Source organism: Polypterus senegalus, chromosome 15 (assembly GCF_016835505.1).
Source record: "Polypterus senegalus isolate Bchr_013 chromosome 15, ASM1683550v1, whole genome shotgun sequence".
Lineage (NCBI taxonomy): Eukaryota > Metazoa > Chordata > Cladistia > Polypteriformes > Polypteridae > Polypterus > Polypterus senegalus.
Window position 1 is genome coordinate 78,361,999 of NC_053168.1, and position 24,798 is coordinate 78,386,796.

General features: G+C 39.0%; 1 pseudogene; it reads right to left on the reverse strand.

Annotated features, from left to right (window-relative positions):
- Positions 1-3,663: 3,663 nt before the first annotated feature.
- Positions 3,664-23,100, reverse strand: LOC120515498 (annotated as a pseudogene).
- Positions 23,101-24,798: the final 1,698 nt, after the last annotated feature.

Genomic DNA, 24,798 nt, shown 5'->3' on the forward strand with positions numbered 1-24,798 from the left:
TTAGATTACCTGTAATCCATTGTGTCATTGTTACATTGTGCGACTTCTACTTATATTTGTCCTACTTTATACTTGTACTACTGATACATCTTGTGCCTTCCTTGATTTGGCCAGCAAGAGATGTTTTACTTCTCTCTAGTCTATGAAAGAGGGGAGATGTTTGGCCTCTGTGTCACCCTTGGGTGGAATGGTGAACCAGAGGTTGTGAAGACTGACAGTGGTCTCGGGTTTAAGTCCCAAAGAAGACTGAGAGCTGGTTCCTTTTAACATATAAAGCATTAAATGGCCAAGGTCTGGCTTACTTGTCTGAACTTATCATGACTTACAAACCAAATGTGCACATTAAGATCTGAAGATGCCGGTCTGCTTATGATTCCAAGAATTAATAAAATAACAGTGGGAGGTTGAGCTTTTAGTTACAGGGCCCCTAAACTGTGGAATGGTCTGCCTGATATTATAAGAGGTGCCCCTTCGGTCTCGGCTTTTAAATCCCGGCTGAAGACTTGCGACTTCAGTTTAGCACACCCTGACTAGAGCTACTGATTAACTGTACAGACTGCATCTCTGTTGTCAGTCATTAGCACTAAAACATAAGTAATATGATAGTTAGAATTTGATACTAAACCTCACCTATTGTGTTTCTCTTCTTGGTACTCAAATGTGGCACTTGGTTCCACGACCCATCTGCCAAGTTGTTCTGCCTGCCTATGGTAGTCATTTCTGATAGAGGATCACTGAAATCATTGGGTAGAGGGGTCCTTTCATCGGATTGGCGGGTCCAGCGCTGTCTCAGCTGTGGAATGGAGAACAAGTGGAGGCAGCATGATGGCCGAGGTCTCCAGGACTCTGAACAAATCCAAGTCACTTTATGTGATATCATCTACTGTTCAATTCTACTCTGTATTTTGAATATGTCTATCACACTATTATATTGTTTTGAGGATTACTTGTGTTCTGTTCTGTGGTGTCTCTTTGAACTGCCTTTCCTACAAAAGTTTTTTTCTTTTTTGTTTTTTTTATTTTTTGTATTTGGGAGTTTTTCCTTGTCTTCTTAGACAGTCAAGACTGGGAGCTATCAAAAGCAGGGCCTGTTAAAGCCCATTGCAGCACTTCTTTTGTGATTTTGGGCTATACAAAAATAAATTGTGAAGTAAAGTGCTATTGTGACAGAATTGTTTTCCACATTCAGGGCAGCAAAACGGCTTCTCCTGTGTGAATTTTCTTGTGATCCTGTGTATTACGTGTTTTTCTGAATGGACGAGTAGTAACTTTCTCTGACTAATAAGGAGAAAAGAGAAATCTTAAGTTATTGGCAAACATGGACATTGTGAGGGCGTTAGAAATAAACTTGATGCCTTAGGCTTAAAAGTAAAGTTGGAGGTAAAGAATTTAGAAGTAATCACTGACTGACCTAAATTTTAAATCACATATTAATCAGATTACCAGGACTGCTTTTTCCACTTCAGGAAAACAGCTGTTAGACCTCTTATAACTTTATTAGACATTGAAAAATTAGTTCACACTTTTCTTTTCAATCAAATAGATTACCATAATGTATTCTTTATAGGACTACCTAAGAAAGCCATCAATCAGTTACAGTTAGTGCAGAATGCAGCAGCAAGAATCTTAATCAGAAAATGAAAGTCTGAGCACATTTCATCAGTTTTAGTGTCGTTACTCGTGTAGAATTAGAATTGACTTTAAAATACGACAACAGATAGTCCCCTACTTATATATGAACAAAGTGGTCCTCAAGTCCAAAATTAGCACTTAAGGATAATTCACATGTCTGCTGAATGGTGTAATGGTTTACACAGCCTTAAATAATCTCACCCAGTCCTACATTTTGGAATGTCTGTCCCCTTACACTCCCAGTCATAACCTCAGATCTTCAAATGAAGGCCTGCTTATAATTTCAAGATACAATCTGAAAAGAACTGGTGAGATGGCCATTTACTGTAACACGCCTAAAAACTCAAAATACTTTACCAATAGAAATTCACCAGGATAACTCTGTAGAAGATATAAAAACTGATAAACAATTATTTTAAAATGACTTTTCATAGCTACATTTTAGTTGTATCCCTATTAGTCTATATGGACACTGGATTATCATTTTCCTCTGGGTTCTGCAGTTCCATATAAATCTGTACTGTTCTCTGCTGTCTTCTACATTTCTTCTGTGGTGACCATGTGCTCCACCACCTCCTGATCAACATACCACACTGCCTCGTGTTTATGGATTGAATGGCGGTTGTCCCAGATGTCTAGATGGCCATCATCATCATCAAAATCTTCATGTGAAGCATGTAAACCATGAGGACTGATTTATGTAGAATACCTAGTGTTTGCAGGGCAGTATTTTGGCCTTGGATCCCCTGCAGATATTTTTCTCTTCAGCCTAACTGGATGTTTTTTTTTTTTTTGCTTTTTTCTGTCCACTTGGCCATTCAACATTACCTTTTTCTTTGTTACATACTGTATATTATTGTATAATCTTGTTTATGTCTATAATTAACTTCCTTCTTATTACATCTTGTAAAGCAGTTTGAGCTACATTGTTTATATGAAAGTGTGCTATTTAAATAAATGTAGATGTTGTATCCAAAAGATTGTTTCTCCATGAAAACTATTTGTCACATTCAGAACACCATATCTCTCTTTCTTGAATTTTAATGTGCATCAGAAGAATATTTCTGTGACAGAATTGTTTACCACATTCAGAACAGTAATTCAGCTTCTCTCAGGTTTAATTCTTCCAAATTTTCTTGGTGTGCTTACCATCAAAACAGGAGTGAACTTCACTCTTTAGTCAGGACAGTCTCGTTGTACTGCTTAACTTCTCACTCTCGTAAGTTTCCCACAAGGACTCAGTGTAGAACCTGCATTGTTTCTAATAAGGCTTCTTTTTGCAGGTCATAAGGAGTTATTGTAATTTGTCAAGATGGGCCTGAACGTTGTTCTTTTATCAGTCCTGTTCATCCTAGAACAACAGGCACTCCTTCCGTTTTTGTTTTTTGGTCTACATTTCATCTGTCATATCTCAGACTGCATTTCTTGGTATTTTGTTTCTTTCTTACCTCTCCATTGCTAGGACTGAGTAATCACTAGGAACTAATACTTCTGTTATCCAGGATTTCTTACATCTGGTTTTCTGGCCTCTATTTTTCAGTCAGTCAGTATTGCTGTGCTACAAGTGAACTGCACCTTCTTATTTTCCATTATGTGGTCTGAGTTGTGGTGCCAGTGTCTTTCTGGTGCTGGTAAGTTGTACTTCTTGCATAGTTTCCCGTGAATGAACCTGGCCACTTTGTGGTGTTGTGCAGTGTATGATCCTTCATCAATCAGTACCTCATACCCACCAACAAGATGTGTGACTGTTTTTAATTCTTTGTGGCAGAAGCGACAATTATGGGTTATTTTTATTTATTTTCCTCTATTTTTGACCTGAACCACTTTTGCGCCCAAGCAACTGTTTTGTGCAACTATGATGAGGCGTACACCTTTTGTTCTAGTTTGCCTCTCATAAGCCATGCATGAGTAAGTTCTGTTTCCACATGAGGCTGTTGGAGGGGGGCAGGGTATTTACCACTTTACTTGTAGTTTCCCCAATTAGATCTTTTTTTGTTTTCATCAAACTTTTTGAATTCTTTCTTCTGTTGTTTAGCATTGTACTGTGTTCATCTGTGGGCAAGGTGGGGAGTTTCTGTCATTTTTTCTCGTGTGAATTCTTTGATGCTTCCGAAGATAGCTTCTCTGTGAAAACCTTTTTCCACATTCAGAACAGCAATATGGCTTCTGTCCTGTGTGAGTTCTTTGGTGGCTCTTAAGATAGCTTCTCTGTGAAAACTCTTTGCCACATTCAGAGCAGCAATACGGCTTCTCTCCTGAGTGAGTTTTAATGTGTATCTGAAAATTACTATTATAAGAGAATTGTTTTCCACATTCAGAGCAGCAATATGGCTTCTCCCCTGTGTGAATTCTTTGGTGGTTCTGAAGATAGCCTCTCTGTGTAAATTTTTTGCCACATTCAGAACAGTCATACGGTTTCTCTCCTGTGTGGATTCTTTTGGTGAATCTGAAGATGGTTTCTCTGTGAAAACTGTTTACCACATTCAGAACAGTCATATGGCTTCTCTCCTGTGTGAAGTCTTTGGTGCCTTTGAAGTTGGACACTTATTGAAAACTTCTTGCCACATTCACAACAGCAATATGGCTTCTCTCCTGAGTGAATTCTTCGGTGGATCTTAAGATAGCTTCTCTGTGAAAACTTTCTGCCACATTCAGAGCAGCAATGACTTCTCTCCTGAGTGAGTTTTAATGTGTATCTGAAAATTACTACTGTAAGAGAATTGTTTTCCACATTCAGAACAGAAATATGGCTTCTCCCTGTGTGAATTCTTTTGGTGGCTGTGAAGATTGCTTCTCTGTGAAAACTTTTTACCACATTCAGAACAGTCATACGGCTTCTCTCCTGAGTGAATTCTTCGGTGGATCTTAAGATAGCTTCTCTGTGAAAACTTTCTGCCACATTCAGAGCAGCAATACGACTTCTCTCCTGAGTGAGTTTTAATGTGTATCTGAAAATAACTATTATAAGAGAATTGTTGTTCACATTCAGAGCAGCAATAAGGCTTCTTCCCTGTGCGAGTTATTTTGTGGTGCTGAAAACTGCTTCTATCGGAAAACTGTTTACCACATTCAGAACAGGCATACGACTTTTCTCCTGTGTGGATTCTTTGGTGGCTCTGAAGACTGCTTCTCTGTGAAAACTGTTTGCCACATTCAGTACAGCAGTGAAGTTTGATTCCTGTATAATGTTTAAAGATAAAATAAAATTAATTTTAAACCATCCGCTTTCATACGGACATTATCTTACAACACTAAATAAATACTGGTTTAATTTATGAACAAACTTTGATAAGCATAAGCAATCGTTTGACTTAGGTAGCAAGTGAACAGAGACTCAACTCTCTATTGTGATGTGATAGGCACAATCAAATCAAAGACTATTGTTGATTTGTTTAACTATATTACAGAATGGCATCATCATTTTGTCATCATATTCTTAAAATATTATAACATTATATATTGTTAATTATTACAGGTAGAAAGTAATAATCATCACCCATCATTACATTGGAGAGTGTCATGTCAAATATGAAATGAACTTTTATTAAACACAATGTGTTTTAATATTTGTAAACAATTAGTCCAAAGCCACCCATCTCCATAATATTTTTTAAATTTGTTTTTAAAAAGAGGCCGAGAATAGTAAAGCCAAAATATTTTAATATACAATGAGAACAAGGTAAAATTTAAATGAATAAAATACACAGGTCATTGAAAAATCCCAGAGACCCAAGTGACACCTGACCTAAAACAGCAAACTGGACACTTGTGGCCGAAATGCAAAATATACTTCTGTCTTCATACCACCATGCATTTAATGGATTTAATTTCTTCAGCTAAAACAGGAGCCTCTAGAAAAGCAGCATCATTTTGTGAGAGTTTTGAAAATTTAATTAAATTAAAAAACACATGAATAACTCCAAAGATGGGAGTTCAGCAGAGAGGAAAGTATAAGAAAAAATTTTATAAACTTTATAAATCTCCAAGCAGTAGTTCATGATATTATCTATATATCTGTACTATCACTATATTTTGTTCGACCTGAGACGTGGATGATAACAAATCTCATCTGTGCAGTCTAAGAGCTCACATCTCGTTCAGTTTAGCACCAGTGAGATAGCAACGAGTGCAAATGAAATGAATTCTCAACTCTGCACAAGATTGTCATTTACCTTCTCTCTGATTAGCGTCATATTGAGCTTGTGGACTGGATCAGAAAAACACAGGTGTACTTAAAAGATTATTTAGACGCTTCTCAAGATTGTCAATATTACTGTATGCCGGTGAGAATATTTGGTGACATTAGCAATGGTCAGGCCTTGAATATGCTCTTTAATAGCCAGTCAAACACAAGGTGGATCTTAAACAGAGTCTTTGTTTAGTGTTATAAATTACTCAAGTTTAGCAGAGGTTTGTTTAATGAAATCCGCATGAAAACACTGACGAAGGGAGAAATAGCTGAAACATAATGCAGCGATGGTCAGGCAATGAGAGCAAGAATACAAATACATCAATTGAGTTTAGATTCATAATAAATCTGGCAAGCACCTGTGAAGACGGAGGAAAATGCTGATTAATCAGGGAATGAGATTCATCGAGCAGGGTGTTAATAAATGCATTTGCACGAATACCAATGATTATTTGGAATTCAGACAACGAAAGGAAAAGATTAATATAATGTGTTATTCTATGGAGGTGGGGCACAGACTGCAACACAGGTGAGTTTTCTTTAACAAATCTCCATCAACACAAAATAAAACCTGCCTCTGAAACACCTCAGAGTCAAGAACCTTCAGCGGCACAGCATAGTGAACTCGGCCCAAAGCTCCAAGTTTTTTTACTAGTGGCTGAGAAGGACACTGCCACACACTAACATGTGGAGACACCTCAATGAATGTCTTTAACCAAAAGAAACAAATCTTGAAAACAGGCTGTATCAGAATAGCTCAAAAATAATAAATCAGCAACAATTGAGTGCTTGCAAGAAGAAGAGAAGACACTGAGATTAGACAGGAGAGAGGGAAAACAAAGAACAGCAATAAAGGAGAAAAGTAAATGAAATACGTTACAAGGTGCCACACAAGTTAACCCAGTAGCCCCACCAGCAATCATGTATAATGTAGACAGTAACTCCAGAATCCCATCCCTAAACCATATATGCAAAAAACTAAACCGAGGTCTCTCAAATTAAAATACAGGAAAAAATCAACAGGTTCTGCTTATGAGTGGGCAAACATGGAGACAGATCAGTAAACAATCCCATCCTGACCCCAACATTCACAATACAAGAGTCAATGTGGTGAAAATATGAAAAAACACATCTTTAGATAAATATGACATGCAAGCAAATATTAAACAATTGTGGGTTAAGAGTATGTGCAGCATGAAAGGCTCGTGTCCTGACCCCTCACAACCGGCAATGACTCTCTAATCACATGTGTATGTACACACACGAAATATACACATGAAAAAAAGAAAGAAGTAGTAATTATGAATTAATTATTCAGGAAAATGTCTAAGCAGTACTGGTAAATCATAAATAAAACAGTCAAAGCGGCAAAACACCAGTGACATGAAGGAGTCAAAGGCACTGAGCGCCTGTTGAGGGTCAGTGAAATGCCGATGCACCCCTGGGAAGGAAGTCTGAGGTTTTCTCAGACAAATCAGGAAAGCAGAAAGATCAATTTGTGGAGCCTTTTTGATCACCAGAGATGATGTCTTGTGGGGTTGGTGTGGTGTTGACTGAATAACTGGGAGTAAAAGTAGACCTTCCATCCTTCAAAAGTTACATTTGAATGTTTGTGTGTATCTTTCAGAATAGTAAGTCAGTCAGAACTGGACGCAGACATGTTACTTTGCCTGGTATGTATTGTGTGTGCCCGCCTGAATTAGAAATGGTTGAAAACCAAAAGCCATTATTTCTTCATAAAGCCAAACATTTTTCCACTCATTATATGGAACTCCATTAATTCTGATGTTGCCTCTCCTTGATCCATCTTATTGTCTGTAAAGTTTCTTATGGGGAGATTGGGTCTCAGCATAAAAGGAATGTATTCTCTGTGTCATGCTGCTCCACTTGAGTACAGACCTGAATAAAAACTGACAGGAGTTTCTGCTTTTCGTTTCTAATTTCTACAATATCACTATGAAGGTCAGATAACCTCCTCTCTGATGCATTCAAGGTCACACTTAGGACTCCATTTTGCTCCAATATAAAGGCCGCCAGTTGATTAACAGTGGAAAGTTATCAGTCGCCATGCCAGCCTCAATCAAACTCCTCTGGGCTTTCTTCACTGGCCTTGAATGCAAAGAGCCAGGGTGTGTCTTCTGATCTGAACAATTCATATGTCACACCAAAAACCACAAATGGTATGTTGATGCTCTGATGAGACATTTTTTAGATTAATTTGTAAAAACAGTAATTGCAGGATAGAGTCACGGAGTACTCTTACACCACAGCCATTATTCAATTGAGCATCACGTGGACTCCTAAATGCAAAACGTATACAAAAATAGCTCATTTAAATCACTAAAGCAATACAGAAGAATGAACAAAGTGAAGTATTAATGCACTGACCAACAGAAGCACCAGTAATCTAAAAAAAAAATTATAAGATGAAGAAACCTGGGATCAGAGCCATTACTAGTATTAGTGTCTGCTCTGGGTGAGGAGTGGCAAGTGAAACCAGGACTGGTCAGCTTTATCACACACCGGCCTCACTCATACAGCCCTTTATAATATTCATGGACGTGCACTATGCTAACTGAAATTAAATGTGTTGCATTTTACTGTGTATTAAATTTAATGAGTTCATGTATGCAAATGAAGTCTTATTAAATTACTCATTCTGTGGGTTTTTATTAATACATTTAATAAAAAAATTTGGGGGTATCCGACAGTGCATGTAGAATTTCCGGCCAAGCAGAATTACATGTGAAAGTGATAAATAAATGAGGTTTTTCTGAATTTACGTATCTATGGTCATGGCATCCTGATAGTTTTGTTGCATGTATCTTGGACTTCCTGCAAATGTGGACGGTAATATGATCATTTTGCCTACACATACGTTTTCTTGCAGCACATCAGATAGTCCTTTGTATTGTTCCACGCGCAGATCTTGTTGATGTAATCAGAGATAGTTGAGAAGCGCGCCCTCTGTTTTAACATACACATCTACGAAGTACTGTTGGAATAGTTTGCTGCTTGAGTGCAAAATACTAAATGTATTCCTCATTCCTCCTGCTAATCTGTACACATAAAACTGGCACTGAGTAAGCCTTATTTGCTTGGTAGTTCTTTTATCGGGAACATGTTGTAAATCTTTTGTGCCAGCCAATGTCTCCGTAAGGGAGTAGAAGTGGGTAAACCATAGGATCGGAATTCATATTAAGTGGAAATCTGTTTACAGGAGTTGCCTATGGGATAGATGCAAATCGATTTCATGCATGTGTTTGTATGATTTAGCAAAGGGGTTGATGGTTCTGAGCATGGAATCTAGCTGGAGAAATAAATTTTCGCCTAATGCAGAGTTTTTTTTATTTTGTAAGCGTACTTCAGTAGCTTGTCGAGAAATGCCGTGTTGGCTGTGTGGGAGCGGGACCAGATATGAAGAGGAGCCGCTGGCAGCTTGGGGAAGGGGTTGGAAGTAGGCGAATATGAATCGAGAAATGCCGTGACGGCTGCGTGTGGGTGGGACCGGTTTTGCAGTGGAAGCATGATGAACCAGAAAAGAAATATATATAAGAAATACTGTAAATAGTAAAACGGCAAAGATACTAACGGAGAAGAAAATAATCAGGGGATACCAAAACTATGAGCCAAAGGGAGATTTGAAAGTCAAACTGAAAGAAAGCACATAATTATTAAACAAAGAAATCAGAAAGAAAACAATCTGTTTGAAAAAGCAAAACACACACTTCTTCTGCAATTTCAAATACTCCAGAAATGCCCAAGGCAACCTTAACACAATCATCAATATGATGTCATAATAATCACATGATTATTAGGGAGTAAATCTTTACTAAACACAACTTGATGCTCATGACAATCAATAAATAAAATTAACATTCTAACACACCAAGACTTCTCAAGTGTGTATGTAAAAATGTCCTATGAAAATCTAAACTCCACCTTTCAATGTCTTTCTCTTTCCATCAGCTGAAATACAGCACTAGCTGAGCAACCTGAACATTTATCATTAAATGATAGACAAGTCAAAGCCAGAGAAATTAAAAGTAAAACAATACTAAAGTAAAGTACAAAAGGCCCGCTACAAGAGAAAGGAGATGAAGCAATACATAAAGTGAAGAGCTAAGGCAACAACAAGTCTTTAATTTTCTCTCAGGTGACTGCAGCTCTATTAGAACAATTTGAACGATAACAGGCCATTCAGCCAGGCAAAGTTCTCTGTGTAAAAAACATCTTAATGTTTGTGTAAAATTTACCCAAATCTGGTTGCCAACTGTGTGCCCGGGTTCTTGTACATATTACAACACAAACAGGCCAAACACAACACTGTTAGCTAAAGATGCACAGAGATGGACACTGGATGGATGCTCTGAGAATGTGTTGCTTAAAATCTTCAATAGAATTTAAATTGCTTTACAGATGTAAGAAAAAGTTTGTGTACCCTTTGAAATCTCCTGAATTTTTGCCCAAATTCCTCCTGAGAATGTGATCTGATCTTCAACTTCACAACAATCACAGACAAACACAATCAATCTGAACTCATAACACACAAACAACTGGACTGTCAATGCTGAACACATCATTAAACCTTTACAGTCCCATCTAGTCAGGTGTTCTACCAATGAGTGGAGACTGGAGATGTGGCTTAGAGGCAATCAGAGAAATAAAAGGAAAGAAATGTGGGTTCTTGCAAAGCCATCTCTTCTCGATAAGAATCTGCTCATGAACATACAGATCAAGAACAAATGTAGCAGACAAGAGGAGACCATTCATCAGACCATCAAGCTTGTTAGTTTAGCTAACAGCTAAGCTGTCCCAAATTCACATCAAGATAACTCTTAAAGATTGTCAAGAGGAGATAAAACGAGAGGAGAATAAGGCTGGGAAATTATGACAGGGTGAAAAAATAAAGCTGGGAGAGCAAATATAGGTATTTATAAGAACATCTTAGCTGATTTAATGCTTTCAATATTTTTCAAATATTACTTGCCTTTTCATTCTGATAATGTAATTTCAAGTTGTTTATATTGTTTTGTTTATTAATTACTCAAATATCTTTGTATTTTGAAGGTGAGGCCTTAAGAGGTCAGGTTACACCAATATCACTCCTCAAGGACCACCTCCAGCATATATATTTGATATCAGGGAGGTGGTCCTTCAGTTGGTTACTGACATTTGATGAGTGCTTTATTATAACTATTTAAACCAACAATACATTTTGGCCTGTGCATGCTGAAGCCTCCTGTTGAGTTTGGAGTCAGGCTGCCTGGGTTGAGACCTATCTATAGATAGGCTAGTGAAGGTCCTAAGGCCTCATTTATAAAGCTTGCATACACATAAAACTGGACTTGAAATGTGTATATGCAACCTCCCATGCAAAAGTCAAGATTTACAAAAGAAACTTGACAGGGGAACAAACATATTTACAGTAACTCTGACCCATACATACACAACATTTCAGAGAAAATGGGAAATGACGACACCCTCGATCAAGGAGGAAAAGGCAGTCAAACCTAAATGACGACTCGCAATAATAATTCAATTCACCAAGCTGTTATTATAATGTGCGTTGATATGACAAACATGACACCTCAAAATTTAGAGCTATGATGTACAAACTGTATTTTAGTTCCCTTAAAGAGAACCAATGATATATATTTGCACTGAAGAAATTCTGCATTGTCATCACTTTATATCTGCTAGTTGATGTCTCTTCTCAGGGAAGTAGCGGACACCTCAATAGTATCTCAGCCAAGCTTCACTCCATTATGCCTGCTGTGCTGGAAGCCATTAACTGACTGCTGATGCACTACATCTCGTTGTTGTACAGTGAAAGTGTACACACATAACATGTTTTTCCCAACACAAAAAGTCAATCTGCAGCTTTGTCCAGCTCTCCTAATAGAATTGGAACACTTTACTGCAATCATATTGCAAAAAGAGCACCTAGCAAGACTGAAGCTGATTTTGTTAACCGTAACCAGTGACATTCCATTAATACACAAGTCATCGAAGATGTGGTTGGCAAAGGTCACGCCTCCATGGCCTCACTCAAACCACGATTCATTTATTTTGAGACAAAGTAGCTTTGACAGACGTGATGTTGCTTTACATGGAGAAATATGTGTTGGTGAAGTAACCTACTGAACTCTCAGAGTTTCATATGACCTGACCTATTCATTATAACAGTAATCATGTCATCATATGTGCCAGGTGACAGTGGTTACCCACTCAAACAGCGTTGCCATACCCCTTTCCTGAACCCCAGAGCACAAAGGAGAGGAACTGTAACTACATATATGATCTTTCACTCTCAGATGAAGAGCAAAAACAGATATTCTTGAATGCAGGTGGTGGGGGTCTCGATGGTTGAAGAGGCTGATCTACCAGTCCATTAAGTTATGCAGCATCATCATTGCATATAGAGGTAACAGATTAACAGGCTCCATATGTGAATGTTTTCAGGGTGGCAGTTAAAGGAGTGTTCACATATACATATTTAAAAAGTGACTATAATTTACAAAAAGTAAATTTTGTAGTAATGGGCATACATCCGGTTTATAAACCTTATATTTTTTTCTGGAGGTACACATTTTCCTGTTTTTTTTATTTTGTGTACACATATATTCATGCTCAATTCCATGCAAAGTTTTATAAAAGTAACCCATGGTCTGGTGTGAGGGTCTTTTGAATGCCTGAATTCCAATGTCACCATGTGTGTGTCCGCATTTCACAATGGTCTGCAGGTAAAAGATCACTGCACACCATTGCTATCACCTCATGGTAGAATCACAGTTTGGGGCTTTTTTGCTTCTGCAGGACCAGGACAGGATGGCATCATCAATGAAGCACTGAATTAAAAATTGTTACAAAGAAATCGGATAGGAGATGTCATGATACTGAAAGCTTGAGAGAAGTTAGGGAATAAAAAAGACAATCAACTGAAACAAAAGAAGTCAACAAGAGAAAGTCTTAAAGAGAAGAAAGCTGGTGTTCTGGAGCGGCCAATCAGAAGAACTTAGGATTCATTGGCTTTACCTGAAGTCAGCTGATCATTGAAGGAATCCCTGAGACAGCAAGGAACTGAAAACTTTCAAAATTATGAATAGACAAGAAATTGAACCCTGAGTAGCAGTTGCAGGAAAAGTTTGGTGAAAGTCATTGCAGCTAAAGGAGGATCAGAAAGTTTCTAAAGACGGGGGTCACAAACTGGACTGTTCCCATGTTTAAATAATGTATTCAGGAATGACAAGGGTCTCATTGTTATTAGTTTAAAACGACTGTGCTTGTCTGTTTTATGGACTTAATTGAAGATCAGACCAAAGAATTAGGAGGAATTATTGCAGAAATAAAAGGAATTCCAAGGGGTTTACACACTTTCTTTTTACCAAAGACAGGCTTAGAGTGTTTGCATAATGTTACAAACAATAACTGAACAAGTGCAGACTCCTAAACCCTGTAAAATGTAGTAAAATTGCTGTGTTTAATATAGTTTGAACGTTGTCTAAGTTTCATTAAAAGCACAAGCCAGCACTTTCAGGCCTATAACTCTGACCCTAAAATGTACACCGATTGTTATTTTTCACTTACTTGTTTTAGATGATGTCTTAGGTGGTGGCTGACCTTCCTCAGTTCTAGGAGATGACATTTTTTCAGTCATCTTTCTGTCAGACTGTAATGATTCATATTTTACTTTGATAGAAGACTCCAGATATGAAGAATGTCTGCTATGAGAAGAGACTAACCCGGTCACTGCTCCATCTTGATCTCCATAATGAACATCATCTTCCTTGACACTCTCCATACTCCTATAGCTGGCCACCTCAGTGCTGACACACTCCTCTTCATCCTCCTTTTTAATACTCACTGACCCCAGTTCACGATCCTCTTCCTTAATGTCCAGACTCTCTTGTTTGGGGCGGTCACTCTCCCAATCACAGTCCTCCTTAAGATTTACGGTCCTCTCCTCCATGATAATCAGGTCAGAATCACACGTCTCTTCTTTCACATTCATTTAAATGTTACAGTAAATGGCAGAGTTTTATCTCTCTGTGGAAAAAAACAGGAATCAATTCCATTAAAACTGCATCATTCAGATCATTTGATTTGATTTGATTTTTATAACATCCTGTTAGTTAAAGCTGATGTCAAGTCAGACAGTTCATAGCAATCAGACAGTAACTCATCACTTCTCCTGTCACATTAGCTGTAAAATGTGTTTGGGAATGAAAGGAGGGTCCAACAGGCTAGAAGAAGAAGGAGGTCATCTTGCACAGTTGTGTGTCAACAATATTCACTACTTTCAGCACTGTTAGGGTCTCAGAATTGTGTTATCAGTTAATCTCAAGGTAGGTTTATACAAGTTAGGCATCAGGATTATATTAAAAAACAGGGGCATATGAAGGAGGAACTTAAAATCGCTGGTCAACTTCTCTAATGTGAAACTGCCCCAAGCTAACAAAATTCAAAACCATTATTCAAGTCATGGCCTTCATTTACATAATCTTAGCGAGATGGAGGAAGTTGGCGGTGTGTCCCTGTAAAGATGGCTGCCTGATGTGAGACACCTAATGTCTGACTTCAACTAGCCTGCGACTCGCTAAGATAAATTTAAACAGGTTTGATTTTGTTTTTAGTCTTAGGGGCAGACTGTGTGTGCAGGAGAGCTAACAACCAGTGAATGTTTCCCTGAAGTAGAAGGCATAGAGTTAAGTGAAGAGGAATAACAAACTGCAGGTTTTGAACCTAACAAAAATAAGAGATGCTCCTCTTTCTGTTGTTTCATGTTTCAGATAGCAAAACAAAAGGGGAAAATAATAAAATAAAATAAAGGGTGAAAATTGCTGCTGAAGAGTGACAGTTGTTAACCCTTTGTACACCACAGGTGTCATTAGCAGCATACTATTGGCTGTAAGAAACAGGGCTGAGCACGACTCTGCTGAATGGTCGGCACACAATCGCTAAATGTGACAATTGTTTAAATTAACATGGTCAGGTGATGAGATCAGCGACTGTGCTTAGCAAATCTGACATGCTCCTGGACAAAAATGTTCTTCAAAACAACTGTCATTTTCAACAACTTTGAAACAACTTTCAAGTTTATCAGCTTCATCTTGTTCAAGTACACACTACACACATCACAAATATTTTAGTAATTAACACAGTAATAAACTCGTATTAAACAGCAGCACCTCCCATTATTGTGAGATTGGCACGGTGGAGGCCGTGTGTGCCTCAGTCTTTCTTAAAGCTCCACCCTTACGGACCAGTTTGCTATGGGTAACCCTAAAAGGGGGGACCAGAGTAAAAAGCGGTTCATTATTGGCCTCCATGAATATTCTAATTAAATAAAAGTGGGTCTTGTCCAGAAGAGGGACGCCAGTCCTGACAGTGGTGTTCACCTAAGAGTGGCACATGGGGTGACCCACACAGCCTGGTTGGGTCTGTATGCTAAAGTCACATATATAAGTAGCCAAATGGACCTTAACTTCCAGCTCACCACCGTGGTCCAGTGCAAAACAAACACGAATAGAAGTTATTGGGGTACAGAAAGAAAACCTGTACAAGGCAGGAACCAGCTATATGGATCGTGGACTATCTTACAGGCAGACCTCAGTATGTGTGTCTAGGAAACTGCAGGTCTGACATTGTGGTTAGCAACACAGGAGCGCCGCAGGGGACTGTACTTTCTCCGGTCCTGTTCAGCCTATATATATCGGACTTCCAATACAACTCGAGTCCTGCCACGCAAAAGTTCGCTGACGAAACTGCTATCGTGGACTGCATCAGGAGTGGGCGAGAGGAGGAGTATAGGAACCTAATCAAGGACTTTGTTAAATGGTGTGACTCAAACCACGTACAACTGGAGCTGGTGGTGGATTTTAGGAGGCCCAGGCCCCACATGGACCCCATGATCATCAGAGGTGACTGTGTGCAGACCTATAAATATCCGGGAGTGCAGCTGGATGATAAATTGGACTGGACTGCCAATACTGATGCTCTGTGCAAGAGAGGACAGAGATGACTATACTTCCTTAGAAGGCTGGCGCCTTTCATCATCTGCAATAGGATGCTGCAGATGTTCTATCAGACAGTTGTGGTGAGCATTCTTCTATATGGTGGTGTGCTGGGGAGACAGCATAAAGACGGAGCAGCGAGTGGAAGCACAGAGCAGCGGCATCTCCCACAGGCACGTAGCCCTTCAGCAAACAAGTTCAACTGAAGTAAAGATTACAGCTGACCAGGAGAAATAACCGGCAGTGACAAATTAAAGTCAATCGCTAAGCGGGTGGTAAAAACTTAAAGCATACAGTCTCTTAGTGATTGAGCTGAACGCGGAAAGCGCCGAAGCACAGAAGTTATTACAAAAAAAACGGAGAAGATGACATCAACACTAAACGCAAGTTCTATCTGCTCTCTGCCCGTTGAGGGCACATTTATATGTTGTATGTCCTGCAGCATGTACAGTTCAGGTTTTCCGCCGACAGTGTAGTCAGCTTCACCTGCCAAAAGTGTTTAGTTAATTTAGAGTTGGTCGGGAAAATACGCAAATTGGAGGACCACGCTAGGAATCTGATAGCAATTAGGCAAACCGAAAATTGGATCAACTCAATTCGGCTACTTCTGATTCGGCTTCAGTCTCTCCAGGTCCCACTGTAGTCAGTGTGCGGCCGAAGTCAGCAGCACCAATTCAGCCACAGGGCGAGTGGGTAACAGTAAGACGGGGTCTAAGAAGCCAAAATTTAGTCCCCAGGCACCCAGGTCACCAATTCGGACCCAGAACAGATTCTCAGCACTCCGCAGCGCGACTGTGGAAACTGAGAATAATAAAGTGCTCATAATTGGCGATTCCATAGTGTGGAATGTTAGAATTCCAAACTATGTTAAACCAGCAGTTAATGTTAAATGCCTGACAGGGGCCAAGATTTCTGGCATAGAGGCCATTGGACCGTGAGGCGACGATGAAGTATCTACCTTATTGCTGCATGTCGGCACTAATGATATTTATTTACAGCAATCTGAGGTATTAAAGAGGAACTTCATCTCTATGCACCAAAGCTAAAAGAAAATGTCGGAATTTAATTGTATCTGGCCCTTACCAAGATTATATAGAGGGATGTGATTTATAGCAGATTGCATTCCTTTCACTGCTGGCTAGAAACCTGGTGTGCAAATAAAAGCATAGCATTTGTGAACAATTGGGATGATTTTTGGGAAAGGCCTGGATTTTTCAAATGAGATGGTCTTCATCCTAACTGGAGTGGATCTTATGTATTATCCCAAAATATGGCAGCAAAACTGCCTGGTTGACTGATTAGAGCACCATCCAGGCCGCAGTCATGTGATCTTAAATCACAGGCTGTTGTTTATCCCACCTGTTATTTTCCTGAAGCTGTTACCCATAATCCCTGTTGTGGGCCATCCAGTAAATTTAGTCTTTAGTACAAACCTTTAAATTAATTGATAACCAAAAATAAGGTGTATAATTAGACCAAGGGATAAAACCAGACCCTCCACCAGGGGCATCTGTAATAGAAATTTACTTCAAATTAAAACAAAAAATATATCACCAGTTCAGAAAGAACCATGCAGTTTTAAATGCTGCTTATTGAACATTCACTCTCTTGGCATAAAGCTGTTTTGGTAAATGATATATATATTAAGTACAAAATCTGATCTGTGTCTTCTCACTGAAACCTGGCTTAGTAAATGTGACACTGTTCCCCTAGCTGAGGCGTCACCAGATGGATACTCGTTCCTTCATAAGTCTAGAGATTCTGGTCAAGGAGGAGGCCTTGGAATAATTCATTGTAACAAAATGCAAATCACTTCTAAAAATTTAGGCAACTTTACATCCTTTGAGGCATTCATTTTAAATATTAAAACAGATTCCAACACAATTATAGTGCTAGTCTACAGACCACCAGGGCCATATTCATTGTTCATGACTGAATTTAGCAACCTTCTATCTGATTTGGCTATAAATTATGATCACGTAGTACTGATGGGGGATTTTAATGTACACATTGATGTGGAAACTGACACTTTTAGCAAATGTTTTACTTATTTGTTAAATTCAGTAGGATTTTGTCAGATTGTCAAAGGTCCAACTCATAATCATAACCACACATTAGATTTAATTATAACTTACAAAGTTGAAATTCAAAATTTAAATATTACTCCATTAAATGTAGTTATTTCCGATCACTTCTTAATTACATTTGATTTAGTCCTGCCCTTGCCAACACACTCACAGATTAAAACAAAGACAGTGCGACATCTAGATTGTAATTCTGCTTCAAAATTTATAGATACTTTGAGTAAGTCGAGTGTAATTGTGGAAAACAATTTAGATCAGCTAACATCACATTATAATGTGACCTTGAGAGATGCTCTGGACACAGTGGCTCCCTTAAAACAAAAGTGATCAAAGCACATCAGAAACTCTCTCTGGTTTGATGAAAACTCTCGTGCTCTTATATTAGAGTGTCGAAAACTGGAGCAGATGGAGAACAACAAAGCTACATGTCTTTCAAATTGCATGGACAGAGAGTGTTAATAAATATAAAAAAGCCCTCTTTAAAGCTCGCTCAGAATACTATTCTACATTAATAGATAGCAATAATAAAAATCCTAGGGTACTGTTTAGAACAGTGGCTAAATTAACAAATGGGAATTCAGATCAACAGTGCAAAATACCAACAGATATTAGCAGTACAGACTTTATGAACTTCTTCAATGAGAAAATTAAAAATATAAGATCCCAGATCTCAGCATCACAGTACAAACCAAATACTAGCTTAGCAGACCCTGCCACATTGCATTCAGCACTTTAGTAATTTTAATCCTGTAACTGAGCAGAAAGTCTTAACTTTAATTTCAAAAATGAAGCACACTACTTGTTCCCTAGATCCAGTGCCAACAAAACTAGTAAAAGTGCAATGGATGTTCTTGCAGCGCCTATTCTAACCATTATCAATAGTTCATTATTGCATGGCACAGTACCTGATGCACTAAAAGTGTCAGTCATTAAACCTTTACTTAAAAAGTCAGACCTAGACCCACACATACTAAATAATTATAGGCCTATTTCAAATTTACCATTTCTCTCTAAAATACTAGAAAAGTAGTGCCAGTCAGCTTCAGTCACACCTTACGCATTACAATTTATTTGAGAAATTCCAGTCTGGTTTCGCACTGGTCATAGTACAGAAACGCACTAACACGGGTTGTAAATGACATTCTGATATCCTCTGATGAAGGAAACTCCACTGTAATTATGTTGTTGGACTTAAGTGCAGCATTTGACACCATTGACCATTTTATTTTACTGCACAGGCTAGAAAATGATGTTGGGCTTACAGGCACCGTGCTCGCTTGGTTTAGTTCTTATTTATCAAATCGATTCCAATATGTACAGAAATGTGCTGACAGTACTCCATCATTATACACAGAAGTTCAATATGGTGTCCCGCAGGGCTCAGTACTGGGACCTTTACTGTTTTCACTTTACATGCTTCCACTGGGATCTCTCATTAGGAAACATAATGTTAATTTTCACTCGTATGCAGATGACACCCAGTTATACCTTTCATTTAAATCAAATGAAGTTTCTCCGATGTTGTCTTTAATTAGTTGTGTTAGTGAATTAAAGGAATGGATGAATGAGAACTACTTGTCTTTAAATACAGATAAAACAGAGATGTTAATTGTTGAGGGAATGACGCTGATCACAGCAATATTTTGTCATCATTTAACTCAGTTGGAATCCCAATTAATTTTACTGAATCAGCCCGCAATCTAGGAGTTATCTTTGACTCTAGCATGTCATTTAAAGCGCATATTACAAAGTTGTCCAAAACATGTTTTTTCCATCTTAAAAATGTTAGGAAATTAAGGTGCTTTCTAAATAAACAGGATTGTGAGAAATTAATTCATGCATTTATCTCTAGTAGGATTGACTACTGCAATGCGGTGTTCACTGGCTGTTCAAACTGTTCTCTATACAGCCTCCAGTTAATCCAAGCTGCAAGAATTATTACAATAACAAGAAAATATGAACACATAACTCCAGTTCTTAAATCCTTACACTGGCTCCCAGTTAAGTTTAGGGCAGATTTCAAAATCCACCTTTTAACATATAAAGCATTAAATGGCCAAGGTCTGAACTTATCATGACTTACAAACCTGAGCGCACATTAAGATCTCAAGATGCCGGTCTGCTTAGGATTCCAAGGATTAATAAAATAACAGTGGGAGGTCGAGCTTTTAGTTACAGGGCCCCTAAACTGTGGAATGGTCTTCCTGCTTCAATAAGAGATGCCCCTTCGGTCTCAGCCTTTAAATCCCGCTGAAGACTCACTACTTCAGTTTAGCATATCCTGACTAGAGCTGCTGATTAACTGTACAGACTGCATCTCTGTTGTTAGTCATTAGCACTAAAACATAAGTAACATGATAGTTATAATTGAATACTAACCCTCACCTATTCTGTTTCTCTTCTCGGTACTCAAATGTGGCATTGGTGCCACGCCCCCTGCCAAGTTGTTTGCCTGCCTATGGTAAAGTCATCCCTGATGGAGGATCACAGGAATCATGGGAAAGAGGGGTCCTTTCATCGGATTGGCTGGCAATGTTTCAGCCGTGGAATGGCCAAATGGGGGAGGCAGCTTGATGGATGAGGTCTCCAGGACTCTAAAAAAATCCAAATCTTATTATGTGATATCATCTACTGTTAAATTCTGTATACTTCTAAAATTTTTATTTTTATGCTGTACTGAGGACTTGTTCTGTGTATTGTATTGTATTGACCCCCTTCTTTTGACACCCACTGCACGCCCAACCTAGCTGGAAAAGGGTCTCTCTTTGAACTGCCTTTCCCAAGGTTTCTTCCATTTTTCCCTACAAGGTTTTTTGGGAGTTTTTCCTTGTCTTCTCAGAGAGTCAAGGCTGGGGGGCTGTCAAGAGGCAGGGCCTGTTAAAGCCCATTGCGGCACTTCTTGTGTGATTTTGGGCTATACAAAAATAAATTGTATCGTAAAGAAGAGGGACGCCTCACGCCTGGACATACTGATGAGGAAGGCAGGCTATATTGTAGGCATGGAGCTGGACAGTTTGACATCTGTGGCGGAGTGACGGGCGCTGAGCAGACTCCTGTCAATCATGGAGAATCCACTGCATCCAATAAACAGTGTCATCTCCAGACAGAGGAGCAGCTTCAGCGGCAGACTGCTGTCACCGTCCTGCTCCACTGACAGACTGAGGAGATTGTTCCTCCCCCACACTATGCAACTCTTCAATTCCACCCGGGAGGGGGTAAACGTTAACATTATACAAAGTTATTGTCTGTTATACCTACATTTTTATTACTCTTTAATATTGTTTTTTATCAGCATGCTGCTGCTGGAGTATGTGAATTTCCCCTTAGGATTAATAAAGTATCTAAGTCCACAACCACACCAAGACAAGTTAGATTTGCCAGGCCACTAAACCTGAGCATCTTTAGATAAGTGGAGAAAATAAGAATAAAAGAGCAGATATGGAAACTGCACAGAGACTTAAAAAACAGGCTGAGATTCAGATTGATTCTGACAGAACTAAAAGGCAGCAACACAAACCACAAATCTCTATTAACTTCTCTAATACTCACTAACAGACATTACTAGTTTGGCTTTAGCACTGAAACATGGGAGTTTGTCATATTTCATACAGGTTAAATGGGAAAAAAGACACACATTTAAGTGTCTATTCAAGCAATGCATGTCAATGTCAATTTATTTATAGAGCACATTTAAAACAACATAGTAATGCTGCGGCCAAAGTGCTTTACAATAAAAGAATAAAAGAGAAAACAAAAACAATAAACAGTAAAACATAAATAGTAATACAATATATGAACATAAAATAAAATAGATAATAGAAATAATATTATATGATCACAAAGAGGAAACCATTAGTATTACTGAAGGTCACTGAATGCAAGTGAAAAGAAGTGAGTTTTTAATCTTGTTTTGAACTGTTTAATTGTAGACGACTCCTTAATATGATGAGGTAGAGAGTTCCACAGGCGAGGGGCAGCAGCTGCAAAGGCCCTGTCTGTCCCCCTTGGTTTTACACTTGGTACGAGGGACAACAAGAGACAACTGACCAGAAGATCTAAGCACTCTGGATGGCTGGTGTAAAACACACAGTTCAGATAAACAGGCAGGAGCAAGCCCATGTAACGATTTAAAAACTAGAAGCAAGATTTTAAAATCAATTCGAAAACTGACAGGCAGCCAGTGTAAAGAAGCTAAAATAGGAGAAACAGAGTCAGACTTTCTTGCCTCAACCAGAAAGCGAGCGGCAGCATTTTGGACCAGCTGTAACCTGTGTATCAGAGATTTGCTAATCCCAGAATAAAGCGAATTGCAATAATCGAGGCGATAAAAAATAAAAGCATGAGTAGCTTTCTCAAGATCTTTAGAAGATAAAAAAGGCTTGATCTTACCTAATAGACGAATTTGGAAAAAGCAACTCTTGACTACAGAATTTACTTGTTTCTCAAAAGAGAGGTTACTATCAAATGTATCACAAAGATTGTGGACTTGAGGTTTGGAAAAGGCAGAGAAAGAGCCGAGAAGTCCAAGACCAATTTGGGCTTTAGCTGGTGGACCCACTATAAGCACCTCCGTTTTATTTTGATTTAGATCAAGAAAATTATTGGCCGCCCAGGATTGGGTTAAGCAGGTTGGAGGCCGTGTGTGTAAATACAGAGACTGTTGTTCTCTAATACTCTTCTCCACGGTCATGGACTCCAGTTCGTTTTTCACTTTTACTAATTTGACTCCTCGCTATTCTTTTAATGGCCGGCCGCTCACCACCTCCCCGACTGTCTTTGAACTGGACACCGCGGAGGAACAAAAGAGAAACAAAGGCAGAAATCAAAGCGCCGTAAGTGTGGAATGAATGGCCGTCTCCCCGATGTCTGCGATTCGAGAAGAAATTGACAAAAGGAACACACGGAGAGGAATGAACAGGCGCCAGCGGTGTGCCTGAGAGGTACGATTTAAAATTTGGGAGTCAGCCACGTTACGTGAACCGCAGATACAAGTAAACCAACAGAGTCGCACGCGGGTGGCCACAGGAGGATTCACACAAGCAAAGTTCGGTGGGGGGCTAACGAACGCGCCGATTCCACACATCCACAAAAAAATACAGAGCACTTACTGCCTGCCTGTTCACTCAGCAACACTCTTGCGTCCGAAGTGTTTCACAAAGCGAGGCGGTAGAAGCGTGGTCGCAGAAGCTGTCGCGTTGGATGACGTCATCCTGCGGTCGACACTGGATCACGTGAGGGACTGTCGATACGATACGTCAGCGCGTCCGCCTTATTGCGAGTGGCAAAAGTGCCATTCAAACTAATACAAGCAGACTTGGAAACCGGGTTTTCTGATGAAAAAACAATAACGTTTAAAACAGTATCGTTTACATACAACAGATTTTGGCGAATCGATTAAATGCAATTATTTATATCCATTTATACACTAATAATGGCATTAAATAATTCCTCCCATATAAGTAACATTTCTCTGACTGCCTTCTTCCATCTCCGAAACATTTCTAGACTTTGTCCTGTTCTTACCAACACAGTACTGAAGTATTGGTTAATGCCCGAGTCACCTCATGTATAGATTACTGTAATGCTATTCTATCTGGCATCCCACAAAAACGTATTCATCGCTTACAACTTCTTCAAAATTCTGCTGCGAGGATAATAACCTGCTGTTCTAAATCCACTGACCATATCACACGTATTCTCTCTCACCTTCACTGGCTCCCTGTTCACTACTGAATACAATACACAATCCCGCTCTGAACATTTAAAGGTCTCCACAACCTCATTGATCTCCTCCAGACTGGCACTCCTTTCGCTCACTCAGATCCTGTAATTTGAGAGTATTCAGCCTGGCAATATGGTGCAGCCTTAGTTTTTGGAAGATAGACACAACTAAAGACATGAGCATAAAATGATGGTTGTCAATTTCAAACTGTGTTTCCTTAGTGTGCTCCTTGAGAATAAACACATCATCTGAACCAATCTCAGCCCGAACAAACTGATTGACCAAAGATACACTGACAGCTTGCCCTAATGTTGACTGTCTGATAACACGCTCAGCTACTTTGACCACCTTGACTGGACCCTTAGAAGGAATCATCAAACCTCCTTTGTTTTTTAATGCGAGCAAGTGGTATCTTTGATCATATGATGACAGTACAGCATCTGCTACCAAGCTAGAATGGCACACATCACAGGACAGCTTTCTCAAAATCCCATCTAAGGTTTAAGTCCCACTGCTACCTGAGGTTAATTTCTTTGGGAAACCTTCAAAGTCTGAGAAGTATTAACAGCTAACAACAATCTACATAGTTAGTGATTAAATATGTTTAGCCAAAACATTGTTTGGAGGCTCACTTGAGCACATAAATGCATAGCTTTGCTATCTTAGCCTGGCGTAGCTAAAGTTAAGATTATAAAATGGGATTTTCTAAATGGCCAAATATAACCAAAACAACTGTTCAGCCTTACCTATGAAATGTAATCTCAGTGATCTGGTTTGGAGCGTACAGCGGCTTGTTGGTTTGGTTTACATGGTGAAATAAGAAAAGGAGGAATCAAAGTGACACTGAGATTCTTTGCAGTATAAGAAGGTGTGATGAAATCATCACCCAGAATGGTTGAAGAGGAGTTTGTTTTCTTAAGTTACACTTTAGTGCCACTTTGCAGGAGTTCAGTTAGGTTGCAATTTAATTTTAAAGAGTTTTGCTCTGTTCAGGTTTTAATTTAATTTCACTGAGGCAAGTTGTGAGCTGAGAAAGCTGTGATTGTCACTTTTAACACTGAAATAGATCTGAGCATCATCTGCATAAAAATGCTAAGCCAGTCCAAAGCTATGAATAACTTGCTCAAGGGGAAGCACAGAGATACAGAAGAGCAG